Source organism: Octopus bimaculoides, chromosome 3 (assembly GCF_046866305.1).
Source record: "Octopus bimaculoides isolate indiv1 chromosome 3, ASM4686630v1, whole genome shotgun sequence".
NCBI lineage: Eukaryota > Metazoa > Mollusca > Cephalopoda > Octopoda > Octopodidae > Octopus > Octopus bimaculoides.
Window position 1 is genome coordinate 106899920 of NC_142930.1, and position 20000 is coordinate 106919919.

The 20000-nt window shown below is 34.4% G+C and overlaps 1 long non-coding RNA gene across 2 annotated transcripts in view; it reads right to left on the reverse strand.

Annotated features, from left to right (window-relative positions):
• The window catches only part of LOC128247410 (uncharacterized), an 85794-nt gene that overhangs the window by 4545 nt on the left and 61249 nt on the right, over nucleotides 1–20000 (reverse strand). For both annotated transcript variants that reach the window (XR_016240921.1, XR_016240920.1), the window contains exon 3: nucleotides 3005–3103. This is a non-coding gene — a long non-coding RNA (uncharacterized LOC128247410). The remainder of the gene's footprint in view (nucleotides 1–3004; nucleotides 3104–20000) is intronic.

Below are 20000 nucleotides of genomic sequence, written 5' to 3' on the forward strand. Positions count from 1 at the left end.
ATACATACACACACACACACATACACATATATATATACATGTATGTATATATACATATATATATATATATATATATATATATATATATATATATATATATATATATATATATATATATATATATATATATATATATGAGAGAGAGAGTTGGTATGTGACTGAGGTATATTTGGTGGCGATATTGTGGGGAGGAAATGTGTTGTCTGTGGTCCGTGCATCTCTTCCGGATCGAATTTCCTGTTGAGCCAATATAATTTCGATCGCAGCCCGAGCATCTGATTACGTAAATGAGGTTTTGGGAGGCGCAAGTGAAGTTAGATTTGTTCCTGAATATCTGTCCTGGTCTGAAATGGAATTCCGATCCTTCCAACAGATTGGGACATGTTCCGCAATTAGGGCGACGACACTTTACGACTCTTGCGTCCGTTGTTCTAGAGAATAGTTTGGCATTGGTGAGAATTTTCTTCATTGATTTAAGCTATCTGCTGCTCTTAATGATTTTATGGTTACGTAGAATCTTCCCCATGGAGTATTGTAAGATTTTGGTTGATCATATTGAATGCTTGGACTTTCCTCTGTCTCCTGTTTCTGAAGAAGAGCTTTGCTCAAAACGTAACACACCCTTTTTTCCTTCTTTGAGCGTCTCACTAATCCTCTGCACGTACTACGTCCTCACGTTATTGTTTTTCCCTTCTGTTTTTTCTTCGTTATTAGAGCGTAGGCTCGAAACGTAAAAGACTTTCTCACCTTCCCGAGCGTCAAACTAATACACATGCTTGTTGTTTATATACCTTTCTTCGTTTTCTGTTTTGCTGTAAATTTCAAATATATATATATATATTTAGATAGATAGATAGATAGATAGATAGATAGATAGATAGATAGATAGATAGATAGATAGATAGATAGATAGATAGATAGATAGATAGATAGGCGAAGAGTGTCTGTGTGGTAAGAGGTTTGCTTCCCGTTCACATGATTTTGGGTGAGTCTTACTGGGTGGCACCTTAGACAAGTGTCTTACACTATAGCCCCAGGACTACCAGAGTCTTGAGCCTTGGTAGATGGAAATTGAAAGAAGCCCTTCGTGTATATTATACATATATATGTATATATATATATAAACATACATGCATGCATGCACACGCACACACACACACACATAGTCTGTTTGCCAACGTAAAGAAGCAGTCCTGATTTGGAAGGTGTTACTACCTTTTTTAGCCCCAGGAAAACATCTTTTCCAGTTGGCATAACTGCGTCCTTATACCTCGAACAAAGGAGCAAATGTCTCCACCCAGCCTTAAGCGGTACTTGCAGACCAATCGTTTCTGGATGGTACGTGTCTTTTGTGTTTGTAGTTGTCTCTCATCACCACTTGACAACCAGTGTTGCAGTGTTCATGTACCAGTCAATTAGCGGTTCTGCGATAAGAGACCTATTGGATAAGTACTTGATTTAAAATAAATGTACTGGTGTCGATTTATTCGACTATACTCTTCAATGCAATGCCCCAGCATGGCTTGCAGTCCAACGACTGAAACAAGTATGTGTATATATATATATATATATATATATATATATATATATATATATATATGTATGTATGTATGCATGTATGTACATACACACATACATGCAAACGTTTCTGAGGACTCAGCTCACTTGGCGTCAGTTTTAAATTATTCCTATTTCGTTCTAAATAAAATTTGGTATATCATCAATTTTTATTTTACTTACAATCTTTTCTTGTGTCTAAGAATTTCTGCGTTTGTAAACAATACTCGCGGACATTATTATATTTAGCTCGAGTGAAATTAAATTTCTTACTATCGATTAACGATCGAAACATTTGTATTTGTGCCGTGACTCTGCGCCGTTATTTTACATGACCTTGTTCATAACATTTTACTTTCAATAGACCAACTCACTTCTTTATAAATTAAAACCACGGAGAGGTTGGGGTATCTACAATAGTGAACCGAGTTATGTTCGGTAGATTGGATTACTATTAGCAAAGTTTGTTCATTTGGAGGGTTTTGAAGAGGCAGTGGAAGAAAAAACTACTCTTGTATATTTTTCAGTAAGTATATGTATAACAAGTAGTCATTGTGACCTAACGATTTTATAGGGCACATAATAATGCACTAAATCAGTACACATATGAAATACGCATTTGAGGGAAAAAGAGTGTGAGTTGTCATTCAGTTTCGATGAGTTTTAAGCTCATATTGTCAGAATAATATTTTTAATAGTTGGATGGTTCTTCATTTAGATGTATGTGCCAATATCAAGGTTCCTTAACTTATTAGTGATTACTTTGTAACAGCAAAATGTCCTCCATCTTTCCCAAGTAAACGGAGTTGCTGGCTTCACACAAGACCTGAAATTTTGGTGCGTAAAATTGACTATACTGACCTTCCATTTTGTATCTCTTCTTTACAAAAGTCATAATAACATCATTGCACTCAATTTAGTTAATACGATATAAAGAAAATGTGTTAGAATACTTCCTTCAGCAACTCAGAAAGTTAGATATATGGCATTTTATCACCAAAGGGGATATGCCATTCTTATATTCGAATGGAGTCTGCATATCCAATAACCATTCAGCAAGATTTCTTACAAACGAATTATTCGGATTTATATGAGCAGAAAAATGAGACGTCATGACAATCTATTATGTTTTGCCAAATTAGCATGAACGGAATTAACTTCGATCGGGAATCAAAATCAATTCGCTGTATTCAGTACACAAACACCTTATATATTGTCCTACAGCGCTGACCATTGAGATTTTCTATACAATTCTCGCTTTCATACCAATACCATCCGGTGTTAATGTGTGTAAAATTTTTGTATTATAATAATTTTACAGTTGGCCACTGTTCAAATCAACCATAGACAAATGAAAGTGAATAGAACATAGATTTCTTGCTTGGGCATAAGCCACAGATTTATTACGGAAGAAGGAGAAAAGAATGAGATTTTATGATATACATACCTCCACTCCAACTAACGATAAAATCTGATAATCATATATGGAATGTCATATTGATATCATTTGTGGAAATTAATAGAAAACCTAATTTCTTTGGTTTTACTGAAAAGAAAGAAAAGAAAATAGAAATCTAATATTGAACGTAGTATATACTGGGAATTAATGAATATTATAAATCAAATTTTTTTATTATCGATAAATAGGAATGAATAGACTGTACCGATTACTTTTATAAGTCCTTTGATATTAGTAAGGTTCGTGAGTAGTAAAAATGTGCGAAGGTAGGGAATACAAGGGTAAATCTCAAAATGAAGGAGTAGAGAGGAGAGACAAGTCCGTGTGCTAGACTGATGTAATATACAACTTTATTGTTGCAAAGACTTACGTAGTAGCTGTACAAAAAGCTGGAGTTTTGAGTGTGTTGGTGATTGAGGCTTAATTAATCAGTCAAAGAACTTTTCGTTTGTGTAACGCCTATTGTATTTATGTATATAAATACAACGCCGGCACAGATGTGACAGCTATATATCCAACTGTGGGTCTCATTTGGATTTAGTAGAGTCAGCGGTAGTTTGCAGCTGAACTATTTATGACTGTGAAGATGAAGGCGTGTGAATTGTTAGATGTGACAGGCTATACATACATATATATATAATGTAGAAGAAGGATAGTTCAGGGACGAAAACTGAACTTTGGAGAATGCTAGAATTAATTGTGTGTGAATCAGAAAGGTTCTAATCAGCACACACTACAATAAAGCAAACTAACAAGAAGAATTTGAATGAAACGGATGAGGTTTATAGGCTGGTAGCTTAGCCTGAATATCATTGCGCCAGACATTTTCTTCACCGAATTTATATTTCTCAAGAGTGAGGGATCACTAGTAAATGACAGCACAAGACCCCCAAATAGATTTGCTGTTACGGAATCCGTACTTATTGGTCATTTAGAAGTTGGAAGTATTCAAGATGTTCAGGAAGATGATACTGGAGATGTTTTCCATCACATGGATTTTGGAACTATGAGTGATGGATCTATTTTCAGTAGATTTTGAGCGGATAAGCAGGGGGCATGTTTCCAAAGATCGGGGTAAATTTCATGAGAAATAGATAAACAGATTGATTGATGGGCACAGATAGAAAAGGTAGGAGGGCGAAGTTGAAGAAGCGCACTTGAGGTGATAGTGGATAGCCACACTGTTTAAGGGTAGTGAAAGAAACACTACCACGTTTTGAGTTCCTGCTTTGTTTGAATTTTTTCTTGTGGCAGCTTTTCAAAAACTGCTCGAGAAATTTATTTGGTGTGTGGATATATTACCTAAACATATTATTGTCATGTTCTGTGGCCATTTTTAGAAGTGTTGGTATTGCTGTTTTGTATAGTGTTTTATTTGTTCCGTGGTTATGAGTTCATGCAAATGTTTGCCAGTTTTCTGTCTTTTCTTATAGTTTATTTTCTTCGCTATTTTCTTAATCGTTTTGATGTTAAGTTTTATTTCTGTGATGAGTGCTAAATAAATCTGCCCATAAAACATAGTTAAATGTCAAAGATAAGGTAATGCGTATTAATTCTGTAGCTGTTCCAATATTGTAATTATAATACTGTCAATTGAAAACTTGGAGATTTAGTAAGAGCAGACAGAAGATTGAGGAAAATAATTACTATAATTAGAATACATCAGCAACAAACTGACGAAATATATATATTTATTACGAACATAAGGAGATAATGGCACTCTACAACTAGAAATCTATTAAAACATATCTCCTGTTGGATTGTAAATATGTTTATTAAAGCAAAGATAAACTAATACAAATACAAACAAAATAACTGTTTTCTACTTTCAAGGAATCCTGCAAATATTAAATTACAAGGCTGAGGTAAACAATTATCAGAAAATGGAGAAAAAAATAAACAGTATAGATTATTTGAAGAAAAGCTAAAACCTCCCCACTACAAAACAAAACAAAACGAAAACAAAAACAAAACAGAACTGGAAAACAGAACAAAAACTAAATCGGCAGAGGACGCTGATAAGACTGTTATTCTAGTTAATACCACCATTTGGCACCTGATTGCTTTTAGCAAGCTTTTGGTCCAAGCAATTTATGTAAGGATAAGTTGGCCTACTGTAACAGTGGTTCTTACTGCAACATCACTGATTCGTAGGTGCCTTCTATTTTATTTATTAACCCCTACCAACCAACTTGTTCTGTACAGCTTCCACTCGATCCATTTATGGGTGAGATGGGCCACTTTTCTCGAGTCTTTTTTTTTCCAGTCTTTTACTTCATGGAAGTCTGGACAAAACCAAAATTTAAATACTTATTTGTTCCGAGTTATAATCCTACAAGCTTTTCTTCATTAAAATGCACTACAATAAAACTTGATATACTTCTACTATGAAATAACTACTTCAAAATCCAATGCATCTATTGGGTTGGCCGGGAAGTTCGTGCCGATTTATAGTAGCTTACCTTTCGACTTATTTTAGAACATGGTTGAGTTCATAAAATAGGATTTGACTACACTTTCATTTAGAGCACAATTTAATCTATCTTTTCGTGGAAGAACGTTTATGTTCCTATAGCCTGTGTTAATTCTGTAACCCTTTAAAATGGAAGATAAGAAAGTTCATTTTCGGCACTTGATGCTTTTCTTTTTCCGTAAAGAGAAAAATGCCTCACAAGCAACCAAAGAAATATGCGCAGTTTACGGTGATGTTTCTCTATCCGAAAGAACTGTACGGAAGTGGTTTGCAAGGTTCCGAGCTGGAGATTGTAGCCTTATTGATAAAGAGCGACCAGTTTAGTTTCAGTGATTTCTCTTGTTGGCTAGTATATACAGCTGGCACTCCGTCGGTTACGACAACAAGGGTTCCAGTTGAAATTAACGTGCAAGTGGCTGAGCACTCCACAGACACACGTACTTTTAGCGTAGTTCTCAGAGAGATTCAGCGTAACACAGAATATGACAAAGCTGGCCCTTTGAAACAGAGGTACTACTCATTTTCCCCAGCTGAGTGGATATATAAAAAGATACATAAAACAGTAGAAAATGATTTAAGGGAAATTTGGCTGCTATTCTTTCGGAGCAAGCTACCAGGTAGTTTTTCTATTCTTTCTTCGTATATACATATATACATAAGATATTAGGGTCCGAATTAAGAAAAAAATCGCGTCTATTTCTAGCAGGAAGAGGTCTGTCTTGTCGCATATACGCATATTCGAGAATATGTGATTTGAGGGAGATTTGGTTGCCATCTTTAGCAGTTCGAGATATTCTGAAGCTATTATGATTTTGATACCCTTCCATTTTAATCACAACATATATAACGCGTTGTCAACAGATGAAGGACTGAGGCGTTATATATGCTCATTTTGCAACAATTTAATCTCTGTATTTTCTAGTCTAAAAATATTCTCTTAGAAAGAATCAACATTACTGTCATCAGAATTAATGTTAATTCTATAACCTAAAATATAGTCTGCAGTTTCTTTTCCAATGGACAGAGTCCAGAAATATAATAAGTCTGCATTGTGAAATGATATTAAAATTACAGTGCATTGGCCAACTCTTATGATTATCGGAAAAACAGGACACGGAATATTTATATTAGATTTCTGGCAATATATTGTCATTTGTCCATTTCTTTCCTGTCTTTTCAATAATGTAGGCAATGAAATGGCAAAGTTTCGTTCAATAAATGAAGAAGAAAATTTGATGGTTCACTTAAATTACTGAGTTTTATAAAAGAAAGATCGACTTAGAGTCTAGGTTTCGAGATCTTCTCTAGAAAGTTATAAATGTTACCAAATAACATTTTTCTTCGTCTATGAATTTAGTTCATTGTAAGAAAATACTGTTATGAGCAACACATATTTGCCGTTAACGAATAGTATAAAAATGTCTATTATTATCATTATTATTATTATTATTATTATTATTATTATTATTATTATTATTATTATTATTATTGTTCAGTAGTTTTATTTCTATAGCGTGCTTTCACTTCATACCGAGCGCAGCTCTGTGTGCCTTGGGTATGTGCTGTGGTTTGCTGTGATGCTCTTATGGTTACTGTATTGAAAATGTTTTGCGTAGGTTGTGTGCAGTGCCCAGTAGTGCAATTTTCTGTATGTTATACGTATTTGTAAATCCTGGTGTTTTTGTTATGTATTTGTCTGAATATTTTTTTATTGTACCTAAGGCACCTACTATGATAGGAATTGCTTCTGTTTTTAGATTACACATTCGAGCTACCTCTATTTCCAGGTCTTTGTATTTTGATAGTTTCTCCATCTCTTTTAGGGAAACGTTATCATCTGCTGGTATTGATACATCAATTAGGAAGCATTTTTTTCGTTTATGATCTTTGACAACTATATCTGGTCTATTGGCCTTAATTTCTCTATCTGTGTGTATTGGCATATCCCAGAGTATGGTTGCTTTCTCGTTTTCTGTGACCTTTTCTGGCGTGTGTTTATACCATCTTTTTTCTGTTGTTATTCCATAGTGTTGGCATAGCTTCCAGTGTATATATTATTATTATTATTACTACTACTACTACTACTACTACTACTACTACTACTACTACTACTACTACTATTATTATTATTATTATTATTGTTGTTGTTGTTGTTGTTGTTGTTGTTGTTGTTATTGTTGTTATTATTTTTTTTTCTTTATCACAGGTTTTGTTGGAGCTCCTGGAATCTTGCATGCATAACGTGCTTACTACCTGCACTCCACGATACCATGCTATTCGTTCTTTTCAGCTATTTAATACTTTCTTGATTATTCTGACCGTGTCAAGGAGGCAAAACCTTTTAACAGTTATACTGGAGACTCTAGTCCAATTTCATTTAAATTCTTCTTGATGACTTCTGATACTGTTCCCAAGGACCCAACAATAATTGGCACTGTTTTCACCTTCTTCATTTTCGATAGCCTGGTTATTTGGTACTTAAGAGGGTTGTCTTTATCTTTTCGCCTTCATTCTTGATATTCGTGGGTCAAAGGGGTATGCAACGTCAACTATTTAACATATGTGGGGCACCTTGTCCACCACCACTAGGTCTGGTCTGTTATGCTCTGCTTGGATTGAGAAATCCCAGAGGATTTTGCTAGTCTCCGACTCCGCCACTCTCTGCGGTTTGTGCTCATACCACGTCTCGCCTCTCTCTAGCTCCCACTGTTCGTACAGTTTCAGTGTAGCACTTTCACTACATGGTCATGTTGCCAACACTTGTAGTGGTTTTGGGCAAATCTAGGGCATTCTAAGATTACAACCCCTTTTGCTATCATTATAGGGCACCTATGTCAACAGGTATTGCTTTAGTCTTGAGGTTCTAAATTTTGCCAATTTCTATTTCAAGATTTTTATATTTACTCAATTTTTGGTAGGTCTTGACAGATACATTTATGTCGATTGGGACAGTCATATCAATGAGGAGGCTTGATTTTTGTCTGAAGTGTTTCAGTATAATGTCTGGCCTATACGATGTCAGCTGTTCACTACCAGTCAACAAGGTTACACCCCTTATTTTACGAGTACCATCCGGACTATTGGAGCGGTTCCAAGCAGTGCTGTTTTCTGCAAGTGCTCCACCCTTATTGCAGCCACTATTTGTTCCTTGTATTTCTCAAGGTTTTTACTCACTGTTCCCAGGGCTCCGACATTTATTGGTACTACTACCACCTTTTTCAGCGACCACAACTGCTTAACCTCGCAAGCTAACCTGTCATATCTATTGACTTTTCTTACTTTCTTATCGCATACCTTGTTGTCAGCTGGGCATGCTATTTTCTATTATTCAGCATCGTTTGCTTTCTTTCTCTATTAACAATATGTCTGGTTTCCTATTCTCCATCTCATGGTCGCACTGTATCATAAAATCAAATAAGATCTTTACATTATCATTATCGACGATGCGTCCGGGTTTATGTTCGTACTACTTTTTTGACTCTGTCAAGTTCATATTTGTTGTAAAGTGTCCAATGCACAATCCTTACTATATTGTCATGACATCTCTTGTATTCTTTCTGGACTAGTGGCGTAAATTGATTGGTAATATGCAATACAGTTTCACTATTTTCCCCACAAATTCTGCACTTATCACTTTCTGATGTGTTGTCTATTCTGTATTTGATGCAATTTGTTCTTAGCGCTTGCTCTTGGGCAGTACAGATTAGCACCTCCACTTCCAGCTTTCTGGTTTTAAATAAGTTTTAGTCATCCATAGCCATCTTGTTTCTCTATCTTATCTTCAATATCCCTATGAAATTGTCCATGCATTCCTTTCTTTATCCACCTATTTTCTGTTTCATTCATTCAGTAGAGCTTGTACAATGCTTTATCTTTGTAATCTTCCATCCTACACAAACCAGACCTTCTTACTTTCAATAAAAGTGATTCTGTGGCATTTTTTTACATAGAATGATATGTTGTTTTCTTCTGCTCTAATGCTATATTTGCATAAAATCAGTGCTCTTCTCCCTCTTTGTCTTGGTACATACAAGCTGTCTGTGTCACTTTTTGGGTGGAATATCCCATATCTAATCAGCAACTTCCTTGTCGTTCTATCTAAGTTGTTTAGTTCGTCTACTCTCAATATGATTACCTATGCTCCATATCTAAATAGCCCAGGTGTTGATAGCTGCAATCTTATTCCGGCTATTTAATTTCGACTTAAGGATCAGTCTCAGTCTGTGCAAGTACTCCACCTTAAAATTTTCTATCATTTCTTTCACCAACAATTTATCCCTTTCCAATATCCCCAAGTACTCATAGCCCGTCTCTTCTATCTGCTTCATAACCTCCTCCGACGGTATCGCTATCCCGTCCATACATATAATTTTGCCTTTCTTCAAGACTAACACACCACGCCTTTTCAGTCCGAACTCCATTCTAATATCAGCATTGAAAGTAGACACCGTATCAACGAGGGAACTGATTTGGGATTCATGTTTGAGGTCATCCATGAATAACAAGTAGTTAACATTTTGTTGGCGGCTTTTGAATACATACTCAGCCTTTGCTTTCCTCAGAATCAGTGTTAGTGGTATCATGCACAGTACAAAGATTAGTGGAGACAGGCAGTCCCACTGGAAAGTGACCTTCCTGATTTCTATTGTCCCTAAACTTCTACCGTATGTTGTCACTTCTGTCCTCCACTCCGCCATATTTTTTCCAAGCAATCGCTCAACATTCGATGCAATACCAAATAGGTTCATACATTCCATAATCTAAGAAAGTAGGATCATATCGTACGCCTTACGATAATCGATCCATGACATGGCTAAGTTACTTTTACTCCTCTTGCAGTCTCTAAGTACAGTTTTCTCTATCAGAAGTTGATCCTTGGTACCTCTGCACTTACGTTTGCAACCCTTCTGCTCATGTGACACGACTCCATTTTTTTCAATGTTTCCGCCAACTTACTCCGTGTTTTCTCCCTTCAATTTCTATTGTTTCAAGTTTTCATAATTGTTGATCTTACAGTATATGACATAAAAATGTGTTAAGCCAAGCACTTGAATTTCCTTCTTGTTATTCAAAGGTATCTTACTCAATTATTCTTCAACAGATGTCCTGCCTCCGTGACTTAACTTCTCCTTAATTGTTAACCGAATAAAAGTTACATTAATTTGAATAAATTATTTTTACGGGTCTCAAAAGACCATTGGAATCGCTCTTCTTTCTCAAAATAAATTAAACTAAATTTTTTATTACTCGCTAACACTATTTGTAGTCTTAAAAAATAAAACGGGCTAAGGTAATTTTCCTTTAGCATGTAAATGAAATTTTTGAAAATCATTCTTAATATCTTGAAATTATTCTTGTTTTTCTTTGAAAGTCATTAAAACTTAGACTTAGGATTATGTTTAAGAGGGTGGGTTCATTTGATTGAAAGTCTTATTGCATACGGCTTATATTTATGCTATTCTTGAGTTATTTAGATAGCTTCTTTTAATTTTTTGTTATTAATATATGAAAAACCCATCGAAAATGAAAGAATAGAAGTAGGCTTTGACTGAAATCTGTAATGAACTCAACGATTCATAATGTCATAAATTAATCCGGTTTCCATCGGGCATAAATGTTTAAGAGTTCAACACTCCCACCTTAACCTGTTGTGAGTTAACTTTCCATTTATTGCTGATGAGTGAACTGGAGCAACGTGAAATTAAATGTTTTGCTTAATAGCACAATGTCACAGTTGGGTAATTGAAACTATAACTTTATGAGTGCAACACCGTAAACACAAGGTCTTGTGCATTTATAAAAAGAAAAGAAAGAAAATGTAAAGGATAAAATGACACTCCCCATTCTCAATCTTCTCAAGTGGGATATACTATAAGCTGCAATAATATCCATTATTTTCTGAGGCATTATACAAAATACATACCCTGGCAACATAGCATTAGGTCGCTTCCTTTCCTCCTCGGAATAAAAAACATAGGTAAAGTGAAATACTATATGTGTTGTGTCGTAAGTAAATAACATTTTATACAGATATAAATACTGCTTCAATTTTGTAGCCCCGATGTGCAGCTGGATACATAATGCTTATATTTTATGTTACATAGACTATACAGCCTCATAAACACAACAACGAAAGAGAATAAAGACACTGAAAGGACTAAACAACAATTTATAGTTGCAGAAAAAACGATCATATAGAAATCTCACGCTTTCGGTGTAAATCAAATGTCTAACGTTTGGTTTAAATCAATATTATATAATGGATATTTAAATGTGAAGATGTTCAAATATATAGTAACGTCAGAGATATATGATACTTGATAAAATAATACTTTAGTTCTCTGAATTGATGTTTTTTTTTTTTTAGGAAGAAGCATTTCCTTTCAACTTATCAACCAATTAAATGTGTTGTAACGGAAACGAAATGAAATCAAAGAACATAAAATTAATTGCAAAAATACAATAGAACAACGAGTCAAGTGAAAATGACAATGGAAGCAAATGTGTGAAGAATAAAAATGAGAAAAAAGATATTACACAAATGAATAATGTGATAAATTCGTGTGGCAGGTTGAATTTACTAGTAACAAAAAATCTAGAAATAATAGAACTTGAAATATTAAATTGAATTCACACACGCACACTCATACACACATACACACATACCATACGCACACAGAGACAGTCGTAGTACATACATACATACATACATACATACATACATACATACATACATACATACATACCTGCATGCATACATACATATAGACATGATGAAATGTTGATATGTACTGAAATCGGTTATAGATTAGTGTGGAAGTTATAACCAAACAAGTGGTGCATCAGTAAAGTATATTGTTTGAAACCTCACTATTTCTTTTATAGTATTATCTGGTACGAAGTCTTCAGTTTCTTCTTCAGCAATCAATATTTATTTTCTCGAATTCAGTACATATTAAACATGTACTCTTGCGTCATTTTATCCATACACTGCGACTTAATATCGGTTTAATTCCTCCTTAATTGGGTTTTGCTTTTCTTGAATCAAATAGTCCTGGCCTCTCACTGAGGGACAAGGCAACAGATTTATTGGCGATAGAAATGAGATTAGAAAATATTAGTAACCTAATATCTTAAGGCGTTTGAATCGCAAGTGAATCGACATCAAATATCAGAATTAAAGATATGACATAAAACACGCTTTCTATCGTTCAGTCTAATATACTTATTGTCATTTAGGATGGATACCATTCTTTTAGGTTTGGTAAAAGCTGGAATTTGCGATGTTCATGTATTTCCCCAGGATTTTAGCAGAGTTATTGATTTGGATCTTTTTGGTTTGACGGACAACACTTGTTTTCTTAACGAAACACTTTCAAACTTGGGATACTGGTAGAATATGTCATATAAAACATCTTTTTCTCTTAGCCTTCTTAACAAAAATTAGTTCTTAATAAGTTATTTCATGTTAAAGTTGTCGTATTTCTGTAATTTCAACCAATCACTGACGTCTATTCAGCTGAATGCAGTTAGTGCTCTTTTTATAAACAATAATGTTTACCGGTGTCAAGAGTGTTATTCCCTGTTTAATTATATCATTATTCCCTAGTAAGGGTTTAAGGTTTTAGGGTTAGGGTTCGGGTTTTAGAGTTAGGGTTAGGGTTTTAGGGTTAGGGTTAGGGTTATGAGTGAGGTTATGGCAAAAATAATCATAACCCTAACCGTAATCCTAAAAATAACCCTAACTCTAAAACCTGAACCCTAACCCTAAAACCCTAAAGCTAAAACCAGTACAAACGCACGAACGATGTAATAAATAAGAGTAACACGGGTAGTTGTTGTTGACAAACAACGGCACTAATTTTATTCAAGGGAAAAGATCCCATGACACCGTTGTTTACATTCCACGCCATTAATTGTTTTCGCCTCAATAGACGTCAGTGATTGGTTGAAATTACCGAAATACGACAAGTTTTTACATGAAATAACTTCGAATACAAATTTTTCTATCTGTTCTAAAATACAAAATGTACAAGTATACGAAGTTTGAAAGTGTTTCGGTACCAAAAATATTACATAAAACATTAATGAAAAATGTTGCCCGTCAAACCAAAAAGATCCATTGATTTTATATGAAAAGCAATCGAGGATCAAAAAATTATCACCCATATAATAGCGACTTTATTTTGTTAATAGTAGCAGTTTTTTGTAGAAATGAATATAGTCAGCAGAGTTGATAGTAAAAGTCATCTACTAGGCGTACATCAAAATATTTAATTTCTTCATCATTTTTCTTAAAGGAGATTTGCTTTCAATAAATATATAAACATTAAGTAAGCAATACCAGAAGATGTTAAAAAGCATGCTTCCGGATTCACTACCACTTCGTGACACCACGGATGAATTTCATCAACTATAGTCTCAGGTCGACTAAATCCTTGTGTGTGTGTGTGTGTGTGTGTGTGTGTGCGTTCATGTGTATGTGTGTGTGCGTTCATATATGTGTTTGTGCTCGTATTGTTACCTACTACCACTTGACAACCGGTGTTGATGTGTTTACGTCCCCGTTAATAAGCGGTTCAACAAATAAGACCGATAGAAGAAATGTCAAGATTTATAAAAACAAAGTGAGTACAGAGGTCAATTCGTTCAATTAAAATTCTTCACGGCTGTTCTCCGGTATGCCCATGTGTGAAACAAACAAAACAAAAGATACAAAACAAAATTAAATTTTTTAAAAATATTGTTACGGTAAACTAAAAACTAAAGAACTAATGATGTTAGTAGACGATAATTACCCAAGTGCCTTTTAATTTTTAACTGTTTAATCTATACTATATGAATTTGTATATATGTGTTCATGTGTGTTTGTGTGTGTGTGTGTGTGTGTGTGTGTGTGTGTGTGTGTGTGTGTGTGTGTGTGTGTGTGTGTGTGTTATGGGATGTTCAGGTAGAGGGAATGTTTTAGGTTCCAGGAGCAGCATTCTAGATGTTTATTGATACCTGACCATCGCGTTTGATCACGAGATTTGTTTTAGTCACATTCCGTCAAGTGTTACTCGCGATAGATAAAACTTAGTGAAAGTCTAGTGCAAATGACAAATAACATTACTCCGGCCTACTGGTATACCATAATGACATTCAGTAAAAACATAAAATACCAGATCGGTCGAAACCTAGAAAATTAATGATTACTTTCTCCATTTCCAATCCCAGACCTTTAGGTTCACATGTTCAGAGAAACAGAAACATTATAATGGATGATGAATGAATCTTATTGAATTAGTGAAGAGACAAACGAGAACCTATTTATGTTTTCTTCACATGCATGAGAGCAGCTGAATAAGTCAATGGGGAAAAACAATTATCAATTTTATACTGCAGCTGCTGATACTTCTAATCGAATCCACTTCACATTCAACTAAGTTTTGTTCAGCTAAAACTACATAACATATTAGTTTGCAACTTCAGTGCATACTGAAAGGTCAGAATAAGTGCATGGTTCTTGTATTAGATTATATCGCATCAGCTGCTGTAGTCGATGGAGGAGCTGTATCTTCATTCATTGAGTGACATTTTGACTGCCAATTTCACTTCTCAGTCTATCAAAATATTTCCATTTTATTATTGGGGAAAATAGAATAGTGGTTTCCCGTTGCTTTCTGCCAGTTTATTTAGAGTTTACGCTGCTAGTCTCCTGCTCTCGTGAGCTAGATTTGATGAACAGTACTTATTTGACACTTAATCAGGAGCATGGTTCACCTGACATTCAGGCAAGTCCTAAAATTTGAGGGGTTTTGCGACACATTACAAGGGATATGGACTACTCCGTGTCCTGTTTGCTTTGCCATTTGACTCATAATTGGGGATCTTTGACAAGCACTATCACAGAGGAATAGAACGAACATGACAGTAGTTGTGAATAAGGTGTAGCTCAATTTTCTCCCAAACTCCAGAAGATCTAAGGTCTCACAACTCCATGCAATTTAATGTTTTGCCCAGGAAAATAAATACATAGATCCGATCATACACGCGTGCTAGCATACATACACACATACAAATCTACAAACATATACTTGCATTCATGCCTACATACAGACACAATAATGGTGTCGAAGTTAGTCAAGTCAACATTCTTCTTCTTATAATGAATGACATCCCCTAAAAGTTTGCTCTTAATATAGAAATGAAAACAATGTATCTTTTTTTTTTTAATAAACGTGAAGCGGCACCTTATTATAGAAGATCGTAACAGTAATCAAGAGTAGAAAATTATCTGCAGTCAACATGTCGGATTACTACTACATATATCATAGATGGACGGACACACACACACACACACGCACGCACGCACACACACACACACACACACACACACACACACACACACACACACACACATCCAAACATTATATGCATATATTTAGTGTGTCTGGCTATCTAATTATGCATGTATCTAACGATCTCCATTCACATCAATCTATGTATCCTTCATATTTCATCTAACCATATATGCATGTATGTATGTAGATAGATAGATAGATAGATAGATAGATAGATAGATAGATAGATAGATAGATAGATAGATAGATAGATAGATAGATAGATAGGTATCTGAAAGCACACATTTATAGATAAAGAGATAGATACGTATATTAATTGATTAATAGATATGCCTGCGGCTGGATAACAGTCAGGATGTAGGAAAAATCTAGAGGTAGACTTTTAAAACATTTCTATCCTCTGGGGATATACTTATAAACGAAGAAAATATATTTGTTGGAAAAGTGGCTGACTTGGGTGCACTGACAGTAGTGTTAGTAGAGAAAGCACTGTAGCAGCAGTGAGAGCGACGACTTTAGTTTTGATGTTATTGTTGTCATTAATTGTAATGGTGGTGGTAGTGGGGATTGTCCCTTGGAATTACTAAGTAGCTTAACTCCCAAGGTGAATTTTGAATTAAAAAATGATGATGAAAATGGAATTTTAGTAATACTTTTAGATTTCTTTAACAAAAAATTGTTTGTTAAAAATAGAGATGTACACTGTTTAACCTTTACAACGATCAATCGTGCAAACTTCTCTAAACTCCTTTTATTTTATGCATTCCGACCACCTTCTATAAAAGATTCTATCCAAAGAATTTATTGCAATTTCAGTTTTCAATTTCATCTCTTTTGTGATTTCTTTGCAATTTAATGCATCAACACATGTAGATCATGTTGATAGAAACTCGGTGGCTGAATTAGATTAAGAATTAGAGCTACTTTCCATAGATAATGAGTTCAAATACATTAGAAACCTTCCATAGAACTTCTAGACGGAACACTTTATTGCTTTAAAATAAAAGAGAACATATATACTGATATTTTTGTAGCCAATAATGTGTTACGTCGATTGAAAACAATGCGTCCACTGCATGCTCGTGGACAGAAAATGGGGGAACTCTTGACCCTTGTGCTACTTTATTGATACAAAGTGTCTCTAGTTTGAAGAATGTGAAATGTTATCAAACGCTTTTTGGTAATTAATTCATACCATATTAAAATTTATTTTCTGTGAAACTTTTGTTTTCTATAAAAGTCGGATTCATCAATAGCTGCCCCATACACATTTGTAACTCTCTCCGACACCTTTCTGTTCTTACAGTAAGGTATTATAGTTCTCTAGCAGAATAGTCAGACTGTTGTGCATGGATAGCTTTGTAAATTGTTGGCAAAAAAAAAAAAGAAAATATTGTCTTATAGTTTTGTGAATGTCTGCAGTTATTTTTCTTTTGCGGAATTGATTGTTTCTCGTCTATTAACCATTTAAACATTTATTCAGGTGGAATTATCAGTTAGTTGAATGCTTCTATTACAGACTCATGAGTACTGGTCAAGAACTTCATTTAGTTAATCGCAAGGGTATTCACGTCGTTTGCAGTTTTTAAAGTATCGGTACACGCCCTTGCCGGCTCCAGAGGGCGTTGCTTGTGTCGTTTTAATATTTTCATATTCTTTCTCACTCATTGTCATTGTTTAATTGTTTATTCATTTTGCTGAAAATTTTTGATCCAGATTTCGTTCCAGTTGGCTTGAATTCCGTTCATGCAGTTTGTTCTATGATTCATGACTTTTTTTGACGCTCCGTTTAAAATTCAATTCAATTAACTTTTCATTGAAGCTTATATATTTCTAAGTCTTATTCTGCATACTTTTGCGAACAATGTCTGCTTAAGTCTTTCCCTTGATTTTAAAGTATATCCTTTGTATATTGATGCTATATATATAATTATTTCGATCCTTTTTATCTTTTTCATATTCTCCTTCTTTATCATGTTGCTAATAATAGTTAGTGATTCCTTGCCCTCCAGTTATATGTAGTATATGTTAAGACCAATTCGTAAAATGCAGTTATACACTCTAATAAGACCAAACTTGTTTTCCCTCGATATTAACCTGCTGTTGAGTAGAATAGATCATTTAGGCCGCTCTTATTGTTCATTTTGCTCAGCTCAACCCTGATTAATTAGATATACGATAAAAACTGTTCAAGTCGATCATCTTTTTGAAGATATAGTTTTGGTGCAGCTGGTGGAATGTTTGAGTTAGAATGACTTGAGACATTGACTCCAGCTTTCGCTGAATGAATTCAAATCCGATGACAATATGTCTTTCATGTTTTTAGACAGTTCGTTGGAATCTGCATTGGTTTAACTTACTTAGATATAATAATCATATAATAGTATAAAGATGGAGTTTGTTTCTTCTGCAGTATTTAAAGATTAGAATGCCATAGTTGATATCTTACATATTAATCTTTGAATATCACGAAAAGAAGTTTATTACTACATCAGTAATCAGCGACGGTGTAGCAACTATTTACATCTTAACAGCTTATCAGATATTCTGATCCCTGGTAGTAGTTGGTTTTATTAAAATGTAATACGTGCTTGCCAGTATTATAAATAATAATCAATATTACATTGATCGATATTACTTTTTCAATTTGCAAGTTTCACCAAGTTCTTTTCATTTCGTATCTCATTAAGTTCATTTGATTTTTATTTTGAGGTCAAATTTGTTCTAAAGAACTCAAAGATGTACACGTCTGTAGATCTAAAGGAATTATAGTTATTCCCTGGCAGAATTTCCACCACTTTGCATAGATTGTTGATTGAATCCTTTCCAAATATGTATTTGAAGAGCCCTGTATTAACTCTAGTCATATCGATCAATAGATCTTGTATAATTTTGTTTGTTTGGCATGATGTTGTTTTGATTGTATTAAATGCATTGATTAAATACTTTATCTCGTTCTATTCCTACATAGAATATTTTCTTATTTCTAGAGAAAGATAGACTAACAGTATTGGAAATAACAACGAAAAAGTTCAGAAACCTTTATAAAAAGATTAAGAACTGAAGACTAAGAGGATAACAGGAAATGGAAAAGAAGGAAAGTAAATATGCGCTCGAATAGTGTGCAAATTAAAATAGTATAAAGTTGTCTTCACAAACTCATAAGATTGGACGCTGAATAAGTTGCAGTTATTTATAAATAAATGGTAAAAAAATATAAAAAGCAAAAAAGTATATCTCATAGTAGTCAGTTATACAGTATATTAGATATATACAGAGAAAACGAGTGGTGGAGAAATTGAGAATTACAGAGGAGAAAAGAAATCATGGAATGAAAGAATAGTGTGGCAAATATTCAAAGATTACTAGGAATACATAAGCATTTTCTGACGTTGTGAGCCATTCGTGCCAATTGGCTAAGTGATCCAGACGAACAGGTCTGCAGTCAAGATTGCTTCCGAGAGGATGTAAGTTTGGCAAGATATCTCAATAACAACTCCATTTTCAACAGTTTTTTTCCCAGTAAAGGTATTTCCAGCACGAAAGCAAATGCATTCCAATTGAAAGCGTTTTATAAAAACTCTCTTGTGAATAATGAAATAAATGCTTTCAAACTATCAAATATATTCGATATGCTATGATATTTGTATAGATATGCTCAAGGTATTGGTAACAATGTTGCTAAATTGACAATATATATACAAATATATACGCACGCGCGTGTGCGTGTGTGCGTGCGTGTGTGTATGAGCGTGCGCGCGTGTGTAAGACGCGTGGCTTAGTGGATAGGGTGTTTGACTCATGACCTTAAAATTGTTGTTTTGATTCCTGAACTGGACGTTGCGTTGTATTCTTCCCGTTGCTCCAGTACACTCAGCTAGCAAGAATTAGTAATCCCGCTACAGAGCGGCGTACTGTTCAGGGATGCTGGATTATATAAGCTACAGAGTCCAGGCCTTATGAGTCTACGGCTCGGAAAGGACCTTTGATCCACCCCAAAAATGTTTTTGAAATATTGAGTTAAAAAACTTTCGACTTATTTTTTTCAACTGAATATTTGCACATAATTATTTATAGGTTTATCAAGGTCGAATTTCTGTGTTCTAAAAAAGATTTATTTTTCAATTCGTACTTAAAAGTAATTTTAGCGACTTTAAGAATAACTAAC